The following is an 18294-nucleotide window of genomic DNA, read 5'->3' on the forward strand; positions in this document are numbered from 1 at the left end:
AGCAGGATCTCTTTCATCGCCTAGATGGTATGACTCAGACCTTACATGAACTAACCAGACAGTTTTCCCAGGTTTCGCCTGCCACAGCCCATACTCCTGTCATCCCAGCTTCTTCCGCTTCCGGATCGCCGTCCGCACCCGAAAACATCCGACTCCAACTGGAACCTTTCTTCGGGGATGTGGAAGCCTGCGGAGGATTTTTGCTGCAGTGCCAGTTAATATGTCAACAAGCTCCCCGATTCTATCAGACCGACCACAGTAAGATCACACTCATCATCAATTCTCTACGAAGTAAAGCTCTCCAGTGGGCCCAAGCCTTTCTCTCTGCCAATCCCATCTCTCACCTGTCTTATGAGCGTTTCCTCGGCGAATTCCGCCTGATATTCGACCAACCTCGTAAACAGGAAGAGGCGACCCGGCGGCTGCTTGCACTCAAACAGCGGAGCCGTCCTGTTAGCGATCACGTCATCGATTTCCGCATTCTAGCGGTTGAAGCTGGCTGGCCCGATCTGGCCCTCAAAGGTGTTTTCTACCAGTCCTTGAATGAACAAATTAAAGACCACCTTTGTTCTCAACCGGAAGCACGATCCTTTGAGGAGTTAGTTTCCGCCGCTCTCAGGTCGGACGTTAGGATACAGGAACGCCAAAAAGAACGAAGTCATCCGCCTCCACGTCTCCCGACTAAGTCAGTCCACGCTCCACCGATCGATCCAGGCCCGTATGCTGAGTGTCCTGTCCCCTCCAAGACTATGGATGAACCCATGCAGATCGGTCACTCAAGGCTGTCAGAAGAGGAGCGGCGCAAAAGACGCGAAGCTGGTGCCTGTTTCTACTGCGGGGCTAAAGGCCATTTAGTCTCAGGGTGCCCAGTACGTTTAAACTCCCAAGCCCCTCGCTAGACGACAGGCCGCGAGGGGAGTTATCTGCCACAGATTCTGGTAAAGAATTTTTTTATTTACCTGTCAAGTTATGCCTCGATCTCCAAGTTCATGATCTTATGGCCCTCGTAGATTCTGGGGCGGAACAGAGTCTTATTGACTTTCATGTAGTTAACCACTTGTCTATCCCCACAGAGCCCCTAGAAACCCCCATTGAAGCCTCTGGCCTCGGGGGACAACACCTGTCTCGTATCACCCACCGTACCAAGCCCATTCTACTCGTCACGTCAGGTAATCATAGGGAATCAGTTCAGTTTTACATCACCCAGTCCGCTCATACTCCCATAGTGCTAGGGTTCTCCTGGCTTAAATTGCACAATCCCCAATTTAACTGGGCTCAAGGATCTGTCACTCAATGGAGTTCGTACTGCCTCGCTAACTGTTTACTGTCCGCGGTTCCCCGTGTGTGCTCCATTGATACCGAGAGTCCCGTCTCAGTAGATCTTGCTTCCATTCCGTCGTGTTATCACGACTTAAAAGCGGTTTTCAGTAAAACTAAGGCTAGCGCCCTTCCCCCGCATAGAGCTTACGATTGCGCTATTACCTTCCTTCCTGGTGCTCCTCTACCTAAGGGGCGGCTATTCAACCTGTCGGGCCCCGAAAGAAACGCCATGGAACAGTACATCCAGGAAGCGCTTTCGCTAGGGCACATACGTCCCTCCTCCTCCCCTGTGGGGGCTGGATTTTTCTTCGTGGAGAAAAAAGACAAGACACTCAGGCCTTGCATCGATAACCGCGAACTTAATCAGATCACAGTCAAAGATAAATACTCCCTGCCACTAATCACATCCGTTTTTGACCTCCGCATTGCGTACCATTTGGTTCGCATCAAAGAAGGCGACGAATGGAAGACTGCATTCAAAACCCTCTTAGGCCACTATGAATATTTGGTCATGCCTTTTGGCCTCACTTTGACAAATTGAAAGAACTGTTCGTATCCGCACCCATCCTCATCCAACCTGACCCATCTCACCAATTCATCGTCGAGGTCGACGCTTCTGATACCGGTGTGGGGGCCGTCCTCTCCCAAAAGGAAGACTCAACAGGCAAAATGAAACCTTGTGCCTTTTTTTCTCGCAAATTATCACCGGCAGAACAGAACTACGATGTCGGCAACCGGGAACTACTTGCCATCAAGCTGGCATTGGAGGAATGGCGTCACTGGTTGGAGGGAGCAGAACAGCCATTCATCGTATGGACCGATCACAAGAACCTGGCTTATCTCCGCTCAGCCAAACGGATCAACTCCAGGCAAGCTCGTTGGTGTCTCTTTTTTGACCGCTTCAATTTTGTAATCACCTACAGACCCGGATCCCGAAATGTCAAGCCTGACGCCCGTCCCGAAAGTACAGCCCTTCAGAACGCGCCCCAGCCACTATCCTTCCCTCCACCTGCGTCATCGGAGCCCTCACGTGGGACGTCGAAAACAAGGTACTCCAAGCCCTGAGAGACAATAATGACCACCCTCCTGTCCCCAGGGGTACCTTGTTCGTTCCTGCTGATCTCCGGTCCGCGGTCATCACATGGGGGCATACATCCCGCTCGGCTTGCCATGGGGGAATTCACCGGACTATTAACCTTGTTCGCAAAAGGTTCCATTGGCCTGCCATGGAAAAGGACGTGCGGGAGTATGTAGCAGCCTGCTCCACGTGCGCCCGATCAAAATCTTCATCCTCTGCTCCGGCAGGTCTGCTTCATCCACTCCCCACTCCCAATCGACCCTGGTCCCATCTTGCCATGGATTTCGTCACCGGTCTCCCCCCGTCACACGGTAACACAACTATCCTCACTGTTGTTGATCGTTTTTCGAAAATGGCTCACTTCATTCCCCTTCCTCAACTCCCCACGGCCACTGAAACTGCTGACCTAATGGTCAACCACGTTTTTCGCCACCATGGCATCCCTATAGACATTGTCTCCGACCGTGGCCCCCAATTCACGTCACAAGTGTGGAAGGCCTTCTGCTCGGCCTTGGGGGCCACGGTCAGTCTCTCGTCCGGCTATCATCCCCAGTCAAATGGCCAAGCGGAGAGAGCGAACCAGGAGCTGGAGGCAGCTCTCCGCTGTCTGGCGGCACAGAATGAAAAGGACTGGTCCACCTTCCTGGTATGGATAGAGTATGCCCATAACACTCATCCTTCATCTGCCACCGGGATCTCTCCTTTTGAGGCCGCCCTAGGGTACTCACCACCTCTGTTTCCATCCCAGGAGTTGGATCTGGCAGTGCCTTCCGTCCACCATCACATCCAGCGTTGTCAATGCGTCTGGACTCAGACGAAGGCCGCTCTCCTCCGCACTAAGGAGAGCAACTGCCGGATCGCCAACCGTCGCAGGGTGGTGGGACCCGACTATCAACCTGGTCAGCGGGTTTGGCTCTCCACTCGCAATATACCCATTCAGGCATCCTCCAAGAAACTGGCTCCACGATTCATCGGTCCTTACGTCATTGACAAACTCATCAGCCCTACCTGTGTTCGTCTTCGTTTACCCAAAGCCCTGAAGGTCCACCCGTCGTTCCACATCTCTCAGATCAAGCCAGTCCTGGACAGTCCTCTGTGCCCGCCGTCCACTTCCCCACCGCCCGCCCGGGTCATCGACGGCGCTCCGGCCTATGACGTCAGCCGGATTTTGGATGTCCGTCGTAGGGGTCGTGGATTCCAGTTCCTGGTCGACTGGGTGGGCTACGGTCCGGAGGAGCGCTCCTGGATTTCCCACTCGTTTATTTTGGACCCCTCGCTCATTGAGGATTTCTTCCGTGCCCACCCTGATCGCCGCCCTTGACCGCCCGGAGGCGGTCGTTGAGGGGGGGGGGTACTGATATGGTGCCTCTGTCGGACTCCTCCCCCTCTCCCCTCCGCTTGGCTGCTGATTCTCCCCACCTGCGACCACTTACCTCATCATCTCATCCGCCTTCATAAGGAGCCACAGGATCATCAGTCTTCGCCAGTCCGTTGCCCCTGATGGAATCCAGTACCACGAGTGGTCGCCAGAATCAGTTTCCAGCCGGTCTCGCCAAATCTGTCCTCTCCTGCGGACCCACCACGAGCCTCTGCCTCTTCAAGTATCCCATCCTCCACCAACATCTGCCTACGGAGAAATCCACCAGTGACGCCGCTAACTTCTAGTTTGGGACCGACATCCAGTCCTGCTCACGCTGTTTCCTGCTCCACGTATTAAACCTCTTACCTGCCACGCTTGCCTCCCGCTGTGTTCCTTCTGGGTTTCAGCATCTGGGTTCGAAAAGTGTTCTGTAGCCATGACAATTTTGACTTTAATAACATTTCTTGTAACCCTGAAAGAATATTCAAAAAGGATATTTCTTTAGTTTAAAACTTATCAAAGCTTTAATTTAAAAACTTCACTAAAATAAATACATTTGAGTATATAAAAGAATTATAAATTTGCTTCATACAACTCATTTTATCATGCTGCCAATACTCAAATTTAACAATGTTTTAAAAGTGTTTTTTTCTTAATTTTTATGCCAATTTAAGTTGAAATTTTTGAATATAGAAAGTAATATTAGGTTTTACCAACTCAAAAATCCACTTTAAGTAAATTACAAATATTTGCTTGAAGAATGTTGCAATTTTTTTTAAAAATAATATGAAAGATATACTTTGTACAGTGAGTGTAGAAAAAATGAAAGTGCAAAACTTTGGCAGTGCTGTGAGCTGAGTGAAGGTGCTTTGTTAGATTGAAAAGCTTAAGAAGGGTGTCGCCAATGTCTTTGTACCGGAAAACAACCTGCATTTGACTAAACGTTTTTTTTTTCTTTTGCTTTAACAAAACCATTTTGAAATTTTTAGGCCTGAAATTGCTACCTTTGTCTCCAGATTTGCCATTGCAGCCACAAGTATTGATATAGGCCGCAACATGAAGCATGAGTATGTTCCTGCTCACTTGAATCCCTAACAAATCAGAATATGCAACTACTTTTCCCCTGCATCACACAGATGACACTTGTGGATATGAAGTGCTAGAGGCTGATTAAAACACACTAATAAATTGTGAAATAGCACCCCACCTTTTAAACTAACTATAACGGCATTGCAATGAGGAAAGAAAAAACTTTCTGGATGGTTATACTTATTACGGTGAGGTTCAGATGTAATACAAGTCTATAAGGGCGTGGCCTGTCCACACACACACTCAAATGCGAAAAAACATTTGAGAAAAAAATAGTTACTCAGAAAAAACTAGTTACTCCATTACTCAACTTATAACGCTGTTATACTCAAACGCTGTTACTTTCTTCCTTACTGTCCAAGTTCATTACGTTATTTACGGGGCATCTTATTTAAAAGCCAATTATGAAAGGTCTAAATTCTGGGGAGATGGATCAGGATTCCCTTTTTTTTTTGTAACAGATGGCTATCATACAACAGACCTTCAAATATGAAAATTGTACAATAGATCCTTTGCATTCAGAGAAAATATTTTTGTTTTAAAGCCTGGTTAAAGACAAAAAGTATTTTTATTCATTCCCTTTAACCGCAGAAAACTCTCATTCTTCCTCGTCTCTGTTCCAGACTCTGACTTGTTGTTCTGAAGGACAGTTTCCCCCCAGGGGTGAAGAGTCTGTCCTTCAGGGTGCAACACCCAAGTGTATGAAAACGGAGGTGACAGAATGTTGATGAGGAGGCTTGAAGCGTTAACTCAAACCGCAGAGCTAAACTGCCCTGGAGTGCTCAACTCTGTCAACTGGTAATGAACCTACAAGGCTGCCGTGCTCCTGCCTGTCACCAAGGCAGCCAGTCAATTTCTACCTCTGCATTTTCACCACAGAGAGAAACAGTATTTTTTTTTCTTCAGCATGCATTTTGCTGATTTCTTGCAGTTCATTGATGGGATTCTGTGGACATAAAAGGATAAAAAAAGGTTTTTATAATGGCTGAGAAAAAGAAAAAATGTGCAAATGTAGTCAGGATATTCAAAAATGTGAATAAAAATAGATTAAGAAGATGCCACTGTGACACAAAGGAGCTTCTCAGCTTCCTCTGTCACCTCGTGTCCAGATCTTTCTTTACTCTTACTCGGGCACTTTAACCCTGAGCTCCAGGATCCTTTTCCAGGGTTCCTGCTGAAATTCTTAAGAGCATTGAATTTATACATTTGGAAATCTTTCTCTTTCGGCTTTTCCCATCAGGGGTCGCCACAGCGAATCATCCTTTTCCACCTCATTCTATCATGAACATCTTCTATCCTAACATTAGCCAACTTCATGTCCTCTGTCAAGACATCCATGTATCTCCTCTTTGGCCGTCCTCTTGCCCTCCTGCCAGGCAGCTCCATCTCCAACATCCTTCTACCAATATATCCACTATCCCTCCTCTGAACATGTCCAAACCATCTTAGTCTGGCTTCTCTGACTTTGTCGCTAACACAGGCAACATGAGCCGTCCCTCTGATGTACTCGTTCCTTATCCTGTCTAACCTGGTCACTCCTAAGGAGAACCTCAACATCTTCATCTCCGCTACCTCCATCTCAGCCTCTTGTCTCTGTCTCACTGCTACCGTCTCTAACCCATAGAGCAGAGCTGGTCTCACCACTGTCTTGTACACCTTTCCTTTGAGTCTTGCTGACACTCTTCTGTCACACAACACTCCTGACACTTTCCTCCACCCGCTCCAACCTGCCTGCACTCGCCTCTTCACCTCTTTTCCACACTCCCCATCACACTGAACTGTTGACCCCAAGTACTTAAACTCCTGCACCTTCTTCACCTCAGCCCCCTGTAACCTAACGCTTCTACCTTGATCCCTCTCGTTCAGACACATGTATTCTGTCTAACTACGACTGACCTTCATGCCTCTTCTTTCCAGAGCAAACCTCCACCTCTCTAGCTGTTCCTCCACCTGCTCTCTACTCTCACTGCAGATTACAATGTCATCCGCAAACATCATTGTCCAGGGAGATTCCTGTCTTACCTCGTCTGTCAGCCTGTCCATCAGCATAGCAAACAAAAAAGGACTCAAAGCTGATCCTTGATGTAGTCCCACCTCCACCTTGAACTCCTCTGTCTGACCTACAGCACATCTCACCACCGTCATACTTCTCTCATACATGTCCTGAACTACTCTGACATACTTCTCTGCCACTCCAGAGGACCTCATACAGTACCACAGCTCCTCCCTCGGCACCCTGTCATACGCCTTCTCTAAATCTACGAACACACAATGCAGCTCCTTCTGACCTTCTCTGTACTTTTCCATCAACATTCTCAAAGCAAAAATGGCATCAGTGGTGCTCTTACGGGGCATGAAACCATACTGCTGCTCACAAATCTCCACCTTCTTCCTAAGCCTGGCTTCCACTACTCTTTCCCACAGCTTCATTGTGTGGCTCATCAACTTTATTCCTCTATAGTTGCTGCAGTTCTGCGTGTCACCCTTGTTCTTAAAGATCGGAACCAGAACGCTTCTCCTCCATTCCTCAGGCATCTTCTCACTCTCTAGAATCCTATTGAACAACCTCGTTAGAAATTCCACTGCTGTCTCTCCTAAGCACTTCCATACCTCCACAGGTACGTCATCAGGACCAACGGCCTTTCCGCTCTTCATCCTTTTCAGAGCCTTCCTAACCTCATCCTTTCCAATCTCTGCTACTTCCTGCTCCACAACAACCACATCTTCCTCCCTTCTTTCCCTGTCATTTTCCACGTTCATCAGCTCCTCAAAATACTCCTTCCATCTTTTCTGTACACTCTCCTGGGTTGTTAGCACCTTTCCGTCTCTGTCCTTAATCACCCTTATCTGTTGCACGTCCTTCCCATCTCTGTCTCTCTGTCTGGCTAGCCTGTACAAGTCCTTCTCTCCTTCCTTTGTGTCTAACCTGTCATATAGCTCATCGTAAGCTTTCTGTTTGGCCTTTGCCACCTCTCTCTTCACTCTACGCTGCGCTTCCTTGTACTCCTGTCTACCTTCCTCAGTCCTTTCTACATCCCACTTCCTTTTAGCCAACCTCTTCCTCTGGACGCAGTCCTGTATTTCCTCATTCCACCACCAAGTGTCTTTACCGTCTTTCCTCTTTCCAGATGACACACCTAGCACCTTCCTACCTGTTTCCCTGATAATCTCTGCTGTAGTTTCCCAGTCATCTGGAAGCTCATCCTGACCACCCAGAACCTGTCTCAACTTCTGCCTAAATTCCTCACAAGTTTCTTCATTCTGTAGCTTCCACCACTTGGTCTTCTTTTCTGTTTTCCCTCTCTTCTTCTTCCTGACCTCCAGAGTCATCTTACACACCACCATGCGGTGCTGTCTGGCTACACTCTCTCCTACCACCACTTTGCAGTCAATAACCTCTCTCAAATGACCTCGTCTACATAGGATGTAGTCCACCTGAGTACTCCTACCTCCACTTCTGTATGTCACTCTATGTTCCTCTCTCTTCTGGAAGTAAGTGTTGACTACAGCCATTTCCATCCTCTTCGCAAAGTCCACCACCATCTGTCCCTCCAGATTCCTTTCCTTCACACCAAACCTGCCCATCACCTCCTCATCACCTCTGTTGCCCTCACCAACATGCCCATTAAAGTCTGCTCCAATAACAACTCTCTCTCCTCTGGGGATACTCTCTTTGACCTCATCCAACTCACTCCAGAATCTCTCCTTCACTTCTAACTTACAGCCAGCCTGTGGCGCATACCCACTGACTACATTCACCATCACCCCTTCAATTTCTAACTTTAGGCTCATCATCCTGTCTGAGACTCTTTTCACCTCTAGAACACTGTTTACAAACTCCCCCTTCAGAATCACACCTACCCCGTTTCTCTTCCTATCAACACCATGATAGAACAGTTTGTATCCTCCTCCAATACTACGTGCCTTGCTGCCCTTCCACCTTGTCTCCTGCACACACAGTACATCTACCTTCCTTCTCTCCATCATGTCTGCCAGCTCTCTGCCTTTCCCTGTCATTGTGCCAACGTTAAGAGTCCCTATTCTCAAACCTATGTTCCTGCCTTTTCCCTTCTCTCTCTGGCCACGGACCCTTCTGCCACCCCTCTTTCTTCCACCAACAGTAGTCAAATTTCCACCGACACCCTGTAGGTTAACAGCATCGGTGGCGGTCGTTGTTAACCCGGGCCTCGACCGATCCGGTATGTCTAAAGTGTTGTGGATGATTCGCATGGTTATTTTGGCAATTTTTATGCCGGATGCCCTTCCTGACGCAACCCTCTCTATTTATCCGGGCTTGGGACCGGCACAGAGGCAACTGGCTTGCAACCCCTGTGGCTAGATTAATTTATACATTTGGAAATAATACCTTAAAAACCTAAAAAACAGTCTTGAATTTTGATATCTGAGTCTTAAAAATTGTGCTATTTGAAACCTCTATATTTCACATTTCTTGTTGAAAATTACATTTTTTAACCATATTTATTTTGAACAAATAATTTAAATAAAGAGTGCCAGAACCAGTTGTTAAGGACAAATATGCTGTATGCCACCCGCCGCTTTAAAAAAAAAACATTTAAGAAAAGGAAGCGCACTGAAGAATCACAACACAGATCACAAACAAGATAAGAAGCTACAGTTTTAATCTAAAATAGGAATAAATGAAGAAAATGGGAAATAGGCTGACAAATTGGACTTAATTTTTTAACTTAAAAAATTAATAATTTGAATGAACTTGTAGGAATTTTGTTTTCCTTTCCAAACCACATTTCCTCTGCAGTTTTCCTTCATGTCACCTATAGTGCAAACGTTAAAAATTTAAATCATTGCTTCAGAGCAAAGAAGGAGAACGTAATTTTGGTGTCCAGGGACAGAAAGAAATCTTAATTTTATTTTTGCCACAAGGAGGTAGATTACCAATCAGAACTCATCAGATGTGATCAAACACAGGTCTCTAAAAAATGAGAGAAATGTGCAAGAAAGAAGCACCCCCCCCCCCCGGCAGAAACTTAAATCCAACGTGTCACCCAGCATCAGGAGATGAAGAAATTTTTTCTGCGCTGCCCCGTGGCGGTCCTGCTGGCCTTGGCCTGGGTGGCGGATGTGATCGCCCGGGGGCCGGTTGTTCTCTACCTGCTGCCGTGGGGGTATTCGGGGTTTCTGGCTGCCGCTGCTGCTTCGGCGGGGGTCTTGGTGTGGGGATGGCTGGGCACCCTCCCTCCTTATTTTTACATTCCATCATCCATTTTAGAAGAACATAAACACTCACCTGAGCACAGGAGTCAGCTCACCTTAGCATTAATAATTTGCGTTATTGAATGAAATATTTCACACTACTTGGTTTGAAGGCATAAGTATGCGTGTGTGAACATTATTTGTGTTGTTTACATGTTGACATGTGAACATTTTTGGAGCCAACAGGTGTGTTTATAACATTTGAGTGTGTGTATGGACAGGCCCTGCCCTTATAGACCTGTATTACATCTGAACCTCACCGCAATAAGTATAACCATCCAGAAACTTACCCTTCTATAATCACCCTCCTAGTCCCCCCTCTCTAACATCCCTCTCTCTTCTTCCCTCGTTTCCTTTTCTGTCCGGTCCAACACAAAAGATTTTCAAATACGATTAAAATGAATAAAGTTTGGCCTCAATTACAAAAGGGGTTTATTCAGACATACCTCCGATTTGTCTGAAGATTCATAAAACCCCTGTTGTTAAAGTAAAATATGTCCAACACAAGAGGCCTTCAGCTCTCATCAGTTTGACAGGACAAGTTAAAAAAAATGAGAGAAATGTGTCTAAAAAAGAAATGAAGACAAAAAAATCCCCCCAATGTTAAAAAAGGAGCAAATTAATAAAAAGTTTACTTTCTGTTGTTTGTGTTTGTTTTTTCCCACTGCCACCTTTCCCTCCTTGATTAATCTTTTTACATAGTTGAGTGAAAAAAGGGGCATTCCATTATTTATTCATCATTAGCTAACAGAAGACAGGGCTCAGAGGTGTTTTCCAAACGTTTTCAAATTCATTGCTGTTGCAGCAGGAGTGACATGCTCTGTCACTCCCAGAGTGTAATTTGTGTTGTTGCGTCCTTAGCTAATTTTTGTGTGTGTAACTAACCAACACATACAGGCATTCTCAGGAGAATCTTCTGACAAGATAAACAAGGGAGAGGGAAATAAACTGTGTCAAAATTTGAATTGGTGAGACAACACAGTGGTGAGAATGTCGATAGTAAAGGAATTGCACTGCTTTTACCTACTTTGAGTGATTTGGACTAAGTTAGATTTAAGACTATCGTAAATACTTTTTATACTTAGCTTGGTGTGATTTTTTTCTGCATTTTTTGCAGAGCGTCTTGAGAAGACCTCCTATATGAATCAGCACTGAGAGTAAAAGCTAAATTGAACTGAATTGCATGCATTTCCCTGTTGTGACACGCTGAATTTCAAACACTGTATATTTAATTTGTGTTCCCATAGCCTCCAAGCTTGTGTAATTAAATTGGGAATACATGCAACAAAGTTTCCCATCAATAAAAACTTCCTCTTCATGAATGAAATTGTTCTATATTTACCAATAATGGAAACGCTGGAATGGCTAAACATTACAAGGATTAAGTCAATTTCAACAACTTAATTCTGCTACAGAACAATACTGATTGGGGTTCACCGCATATTTTGGTTTTATTTGATCAAACCAACTAAAGCATCCTGTAAATAATCAATTCCCAAACTGACAACAACAAATAGCTTCCTAAATACTGTATTTCCTTTAGGAGACGTGATGTATTACTATGTATAACTCAGTACAAATGATAAAATGACAAAACAATACAGCAAAATCTATGGGTCCATCCATCTTTGTCAGCAAGAATCAAACCACTGAGCCAAGTGAGGTAGAAGTGAACTTTTGGTTGTTTTTCAGCCAACAGATGGTGTCGATCCACTGTGTGTTACTGTAAAACATGTTTGGGAACACGGCCGGATGGGTTTACCCACCAGATATGAAGTGTCAGTTATCAATTCTGTCCGTGTAGTCACGGAGCAGAGAACAGCTGTTTTTCCTGCTGATGCCACACAAGACTTCAACACAACAGCTGTTGTCAACACAGCGCTCAAACACCTGCATTTCCGCTGTCTAGAGCCATGTTTCTCTCTTGTGGCTGTGGAGGAGAGGTACAGGTAATCAGAGGATCGCAGGTTCAGTTACCGCCTTGCCTGCCCAGTTGTTGTTGTTGTTGTTGAAGTGTCCTAAGGCTGGACAATCCCACATAGCTCCTGGTGAATATAGGTTGACGCCACTGTAAGGCAGCGGAGCCACCATCAGTGTGTGAATGTGTGTGTGCATGGGTGAATGGGGCTGAGACAGTAAAGCGCTATGCACTTCTAATATTGTTATACCAGATAATTTTATACATTATGTTTTAACTTGCTTAATGCCCTTTGTCTCATTTGTAACTTAACCCTTTAACACCTGAAATGTCAACACCTAAGGACCCAAGTATCACGTTCTTATTTGACATACTGTACCTCTTGACTGTATAAACGATCAATGTAAATCAGTGGATTCTGACGCAGAAAAAAAACGCTTTCATAAAGTTTATCAAGCGTTGGATAACTTTGCATTGTCGCTTTTCCGTAAAAACTATGAAGTGAAAACTATGAAGCTATGAAGTGTTGTTTATCAGTGAAAAGCTGCTTTCTTTGCTTCCGAATCTTGACATCCCTACAACTATCAATTCAAGCACTGAGCCACAATTTCTGTCATTAAACAAAATCTAAGAGACATTTTTGTAACAGACGATGGACACAGGATGTGGTGATGCTCACTAATGCTGTTTTAGTAAACCTTAAATCGTCACTGCTTCCTGTTTTTCTTTCTTTCTTTTTTGGCTTAATTCTCAATGCACGGTCTGGGCCAGATTTTTTTTTTTCATTTTTCAGGACTTTCTTTACTTTCATTGTCTGGCATTTTAATTCCTGGCTCATATTTGAAGCATTACAGCATCAAGGTCCCCTTGAAGCCACATTATTTTATCAGCATGGTTGCCCTTGGCAGCACTTTAACCACGCTTAGGCTATTACAGAGAGCAGCTTTTGTGTTGTGATGCAAATATTTGCTTTTCCCCAAAACATTTTGCCATGACAAACTAAAATGAAATATTAATGAGCAAACAGGCTATGCAGAAATATGGCTCACTGATGATTTAGTTTGCACTAGAACACAGGCCAGTCCTCTGTTGTGCCGCCCGTCGTTTGGTGCATGGCTGTATCTTCAGACCATCAACAACCAGGATGTTAAATTTCCCGCTTGATGTATGAGTGTATTCTCCTTATAACGTGCCTCATAAATAACTCGCTGCATTATAATCCCTGACGATGTTCAGACAGCAATCACATTGAAAGAGGACTCTCTGTCTTTACTAAAACCCATACAGGCTGCACTCAAGGGGGCAAAAGCAAGGTTTGATTTATCGTAATCACTTCATTAACAGCATTTGCAGCAGCATCTGTAAAGATGACAGGAGCTCCACATCAGGGCCACAGTGTCTTTTAATGGCAATGTGTGACACTGACACAGAAAAAGCTCCACGGATTGGGAGCTGGGCCAGCCAGTGTGCCCCCTGGAACCAGAGGTCATTGTCTCTCAATAAATCAGTGGAGGCAATAGCAAGGATGATTGTACAGGCTGGCAGCCATGCTGGAGCTATTAGTTATCCTCCTATCAGTCCACTGGATCCAGCTATTGTTCTCAGGCCAGAGACAAGCCACCAAAGGGGGAGGACAAGCTTAAAAACATAATAGTGCTTCCTTGTGCAACATTCAGTCTGTTAAACAAGCACAAACCAGATTGAGTTGGTTATTTGCTCTGTAAACACCTGCAGTTTGCTCTGACCTTATTAACATGTGCCTTAATTGCAGGTATAATTCAATTAGTTCTATCAATATTTACTCTCTTTACTTACACTTTAACACACTTACCATTGAATGTTAGCAACTATGCAGATACTAAGTTTTTATGACACAATTGTTACCAGAAATAGGACAAATCATTGCATAAAAAACCTGCATTTTTTCAGAACATGGAAAAAAAGAAGAGGAGGAGAGTTTGAGGAGAATCAGGGAGATCATGGGGAATAAAGAAATGAAGACTTGCCTTCCAAGGTGTCCTTGCCTGAAATGTGCGCTGTGCGGCTGTGAAGTCGAGGTGATCCCTGCAAAATCAGAGCAGCTTAATACAAATGAAAAAGCCAAACAGCCCATGAGCCTCAGTCGTGAACTTGGAAGGAAATACACAATTCACTTCCCTCTGATTATTCCTCTGAGCATTTCCAACAGAACAGAGGTGTAATCGTCAGGCAAACTGTCTTCCTCAAAATTCCTTTTTATGTCTGTTAATTAAGCACGAAAACTTGATTAAGTGCTGGATAAAAAGACCAACATATTTTGTTGTGAAGTTGATGTACTCTGTTATAGGAAGTCATCCTATACAGTGATGATTATCATTCTGAGATGCAATTCAAAAATTGTATAACTTTTTTGCCCGAAACAGACTCATGAGGAGGTGTGGATATGCACAGCAACACATCTGTGGCCTAGTCTGTAAATTTAAATTTTTTTTTTTAATCTATCTCTTCTAGAATGCCTTAAACACATGATAATAAAATTACATAAAATCAGAAACTGTTCTTCAATCTTTTATAGATCCTGTTTGGTTTATGTTAAGGTTACACCCTGAACTTTGGACCTCAGCACACTCGTCTTGATTATTTGTGGCTACTTCCGTTAGAAGTTACATCCTCAGCCTAGATTAATGAAGTGTCAAGCACTGTAACTGCACAGGCGGAGAAGGTAGTATGACATGGAAATTTAAATAATGAAACCAAATCAAGATGAATGCTGGTTTGAATTTGATAACACAACAAAGTATTTGTGAAGTGTTACTCAGTGAGGATGTTCCAACATGATCCACATACCACCTGGTTACCAAATTTAAACACTATAATGTTAATGTATTATTTAAGGTTACAGATATAATCTGAAGTGTGATCTGAATCTTTAAAAATGTACCAACTCATGTGAAATTATGTACCGTATTTTCCGGACTATAAGTCGCCCTTTTTTTCATAGTTTGGCAAGGGGTGCAACTTATACTCCGCAGCGACTTATATTAGAACTAAATTGAAATAAATACATTGTTAACCCTCCTGTTATGTTCATTTTTGAGGAACAGAGATGATGTTCCTGGGTCAATTTGATGTATGAGGTATGTTAAGTGTTCAGAGTATGTTAAGTGACTCAGAGAATCAGCAAACCTTTTTTTACAGTAAGATCTTGAAAGCTAAAAACATAATATTCTATTTTACAATGATTTCATAGATTCAGAAATGCAATAAAAATTACTACATTCTACAAATATAGGATGAAAACAGAGTATTAGTTGGCCAATGATGCTTCATGAATAGAATAAATAAATAAGTTTGAGAAAGAATTACTGTGAAATTATGAGATAAACAATCTGCTATGATTGTGTCATATGAGGTTGTGGAACTTGTTAGTTCTTGGTCTCAGATTTTGTCAGATAAATTTCCCGTCAAAATGCGACTTATAGTCCAGTGCGACTTATCTGTGTTTTTTTCTACTTTATAATGCATTTTTGGGCTGGTGCGACTTATACTCCAGAGCGACTTATAGTCCGGACGTGCGGTAGTTATTGTCAATTTTGTAAAGTAAACTTGGCACTGGTGAACTGTCCAGGATGTACCCTGCCTATTTCCAATGGTGGATGGGACAGGTTCCACCAACTTTGTGGTTAAGACAAGAAAAAGTAGGTTTGGAAAAATGGATGGATGGATGGATGGATGGATGGAGTACACTCCTAGTTGTCAGATGTTTTGGTGTAGGAAAACATTTGGAGCCAAACTCTGAGAAATCCTTCTCAGAAACGTTTTTGTAATCACACTGGAATTTGACAGCAAAGGAAACAAAGTAACTGCTGTTCTTTTACTACAGTGAGCTTTCTAAAGTCAGCTGACGCAGGCAGATCTGGAATGAGGAGGTGAGGACAGAAGCTTTAGTCATGCAGAGTTTCACAGCCATCCAGAGGCAGGCCGGCAGGTGACGAGAGAGATCAAACCTGAGCAGCTGGAGGTCTGTCTCCTCTGGAGACAGACAGATGGCACACCAGTAATTATGCAAAAACCTACTGTGGACTCTGATACTGGAGATTTAACATCTTCACGCAGAGTTTTAATGTGAAGAAGGTGACACTCAGATTTTCATCATATATGATAAACACTCTTTTTTAAATTCTAATGGAAAAAATAGACATTAAGGCAAATATATGTCTGAACTCATATTTGGTTTTCACAAGAACTGAGTAAGAAAAACAGTTTAACAGAAATGGGAATCTTCAGTGTGTGTTTTTAACAAGGGTTAAGGTGCAAAACTGGTAAAATACTCAGGAATTTGTTGAGGTATACTAAGGGACCTTTTTTATTTTAATTAAAAACTACATTTCCTCATGACATTCCTTTTTTAAATGTCTCAAGTTCTGGGGTTTTTGACAGCTGCAAACTAATTTCTCCCATAACGTGAGTCTGCGCTGAGGGTCTGTTAATAGGTTTTACTTTTAGGCTTTTCCTTATGAATCAGGAATTCAGAGTTAAAAAAATAAAATCTAGACAGTCATGGAAGCTTTTCATACCTCAATGACACGCAGGCTACTAAACTGGGTCATATTTGCACAGCTAAATTTAGCATGGTGCGACTTCCGCTTCAGTCTTGTCATGTTAGAACACATCAGCAACCCCGCTGGAGCAGAGAGCCGCTGTGTACCCTCCACCTACACCTGGGAGCTCCTGTGGTCGATTCCTCTCAAGCTGAGCAGATAGACACCTCCTCTCTGTAACACCTGAAGAGTCTGTCTCCTCACATCAGCTCTGTGCACCTTATCTGAGAAAATGCACCAGTGGATTCCACTGAAGGGAATTCTGTTTGCCAAACTGTTTTTTTTTTTAAGATCTTTAAGTTTTCTTTGCACTGCGCATTCTCATTTATGCTGTAAAAAACAGTGAACACATGTTAAATTGCTTTAGAGCAGAACATTTTACACTAATCATCCTTGTTACTCTTGCATGTAATGTGAAAAATAAACCGCTATATAATGGCCAGCATTAAAAATTCATATTCTAGATCTGTGATTTTGATTGCAAATGCTTTATGAAACAAATCAAAATAATAGCGTGTCCTCAATGAACCAGTGTGACTCAAAAAAAAGAAAGAAAAAAAGAAATGAAAGAGAGGATTACAGCACACACATGCATACACAGCAGCTCTAAAAGCAGGAACAAATTAACTTATAAAATGAACAGTAATTAGTTCCACTAATGCACATTTGTGGTGGCCTCAGCAGGGAGAGCTGTACATTGATTCTGTCAGAAGAAAGCCCCACAGACACCATGGCTGAATGCCACACTTATTTTTGAAAGCATCACATCACAAGAAGCTTCTCAACTCCAATTTGAAATCGCAGAAGACCAAACTTTGAGTAAAAACGTGGCACAACTTAACAGTGATACGGTTGGAGGAGAACATCTGATCAAGGACTGCACCTGTAATATTTACATTGTTGTTAAATAACCCAGCTTTTCATGTTTAAAAAAACCTAGACATCTTTAAGGGATTTATGATATAAAATCTATGAAAAATGTCTAGTTTTCCAGAGGCTTTTGACATGATGCCGTCAAGTTTCACATCCAATCTCTCTGACAGGAATATGTCCTTTTTGGAAAAAGTGCAGCCAACCGATGGTTACTTTGTTTTCACAGATTGCCGCCATTTCATCATGTTTACAGTTTCATCATGTTGAAGCAGTAAAGGAGAGAATCGACTCAATCAGATGGAATTGCGGGGTTGCTGTGCATTTAAAATCTACAAAAAAAGGCAAATAATCTTCCTCATAATTAGTTAGAAGACTGAAATAACTTTTCTAAAACTAACCACGTTTGTGTTCGTGTGTTTAAAAAAAAGCTTTTTTTTCTGGAGTTTGGGTGGCATCAACTTCAAAAATAACATTGCTACAAATCACCACAGCCAGACACAGCAGGGAGTGGGGGGCTCTGGATAATCAAATCCTGCCCCCCAGACAGTGCTCCAACGCTGAAATGTTGACACTGCAAATTCAGAAGGGAAAATATTTGGCATGACCTTTTATATTAAAATGCACTTATTCAAATTCCTGTGCTAAATGTCACCAAATGTCACATCCGGACTGCAGTAACCCCAGATCCAAGGCAAAGATGTGAAATCTGATTAAAAACCAAAAGGCTCCGCCGTGTTCCTACACAGGTTCCCTGTGGTCAGCCGCTTAGTTAAAAAACCTTTCAGGCCGGTTAGAGCCTCTAATTGACGAGAACTGCAGAGAAATGTTGCAGGGGTCCACGGCG

Source organism: Oryzias latipes, chromosome 1 (genome assembly GCF_002234675.1).
Source record: "Oryzias latipes chromosome 1, ASM223467v1".
Classification (NCBI taxonomy): Eukaryota; Metazoa; Chordata; class Actinopteri; order Beloniformes; family Adrianichthyidae; genus Oryzias; species Oryzias latipes.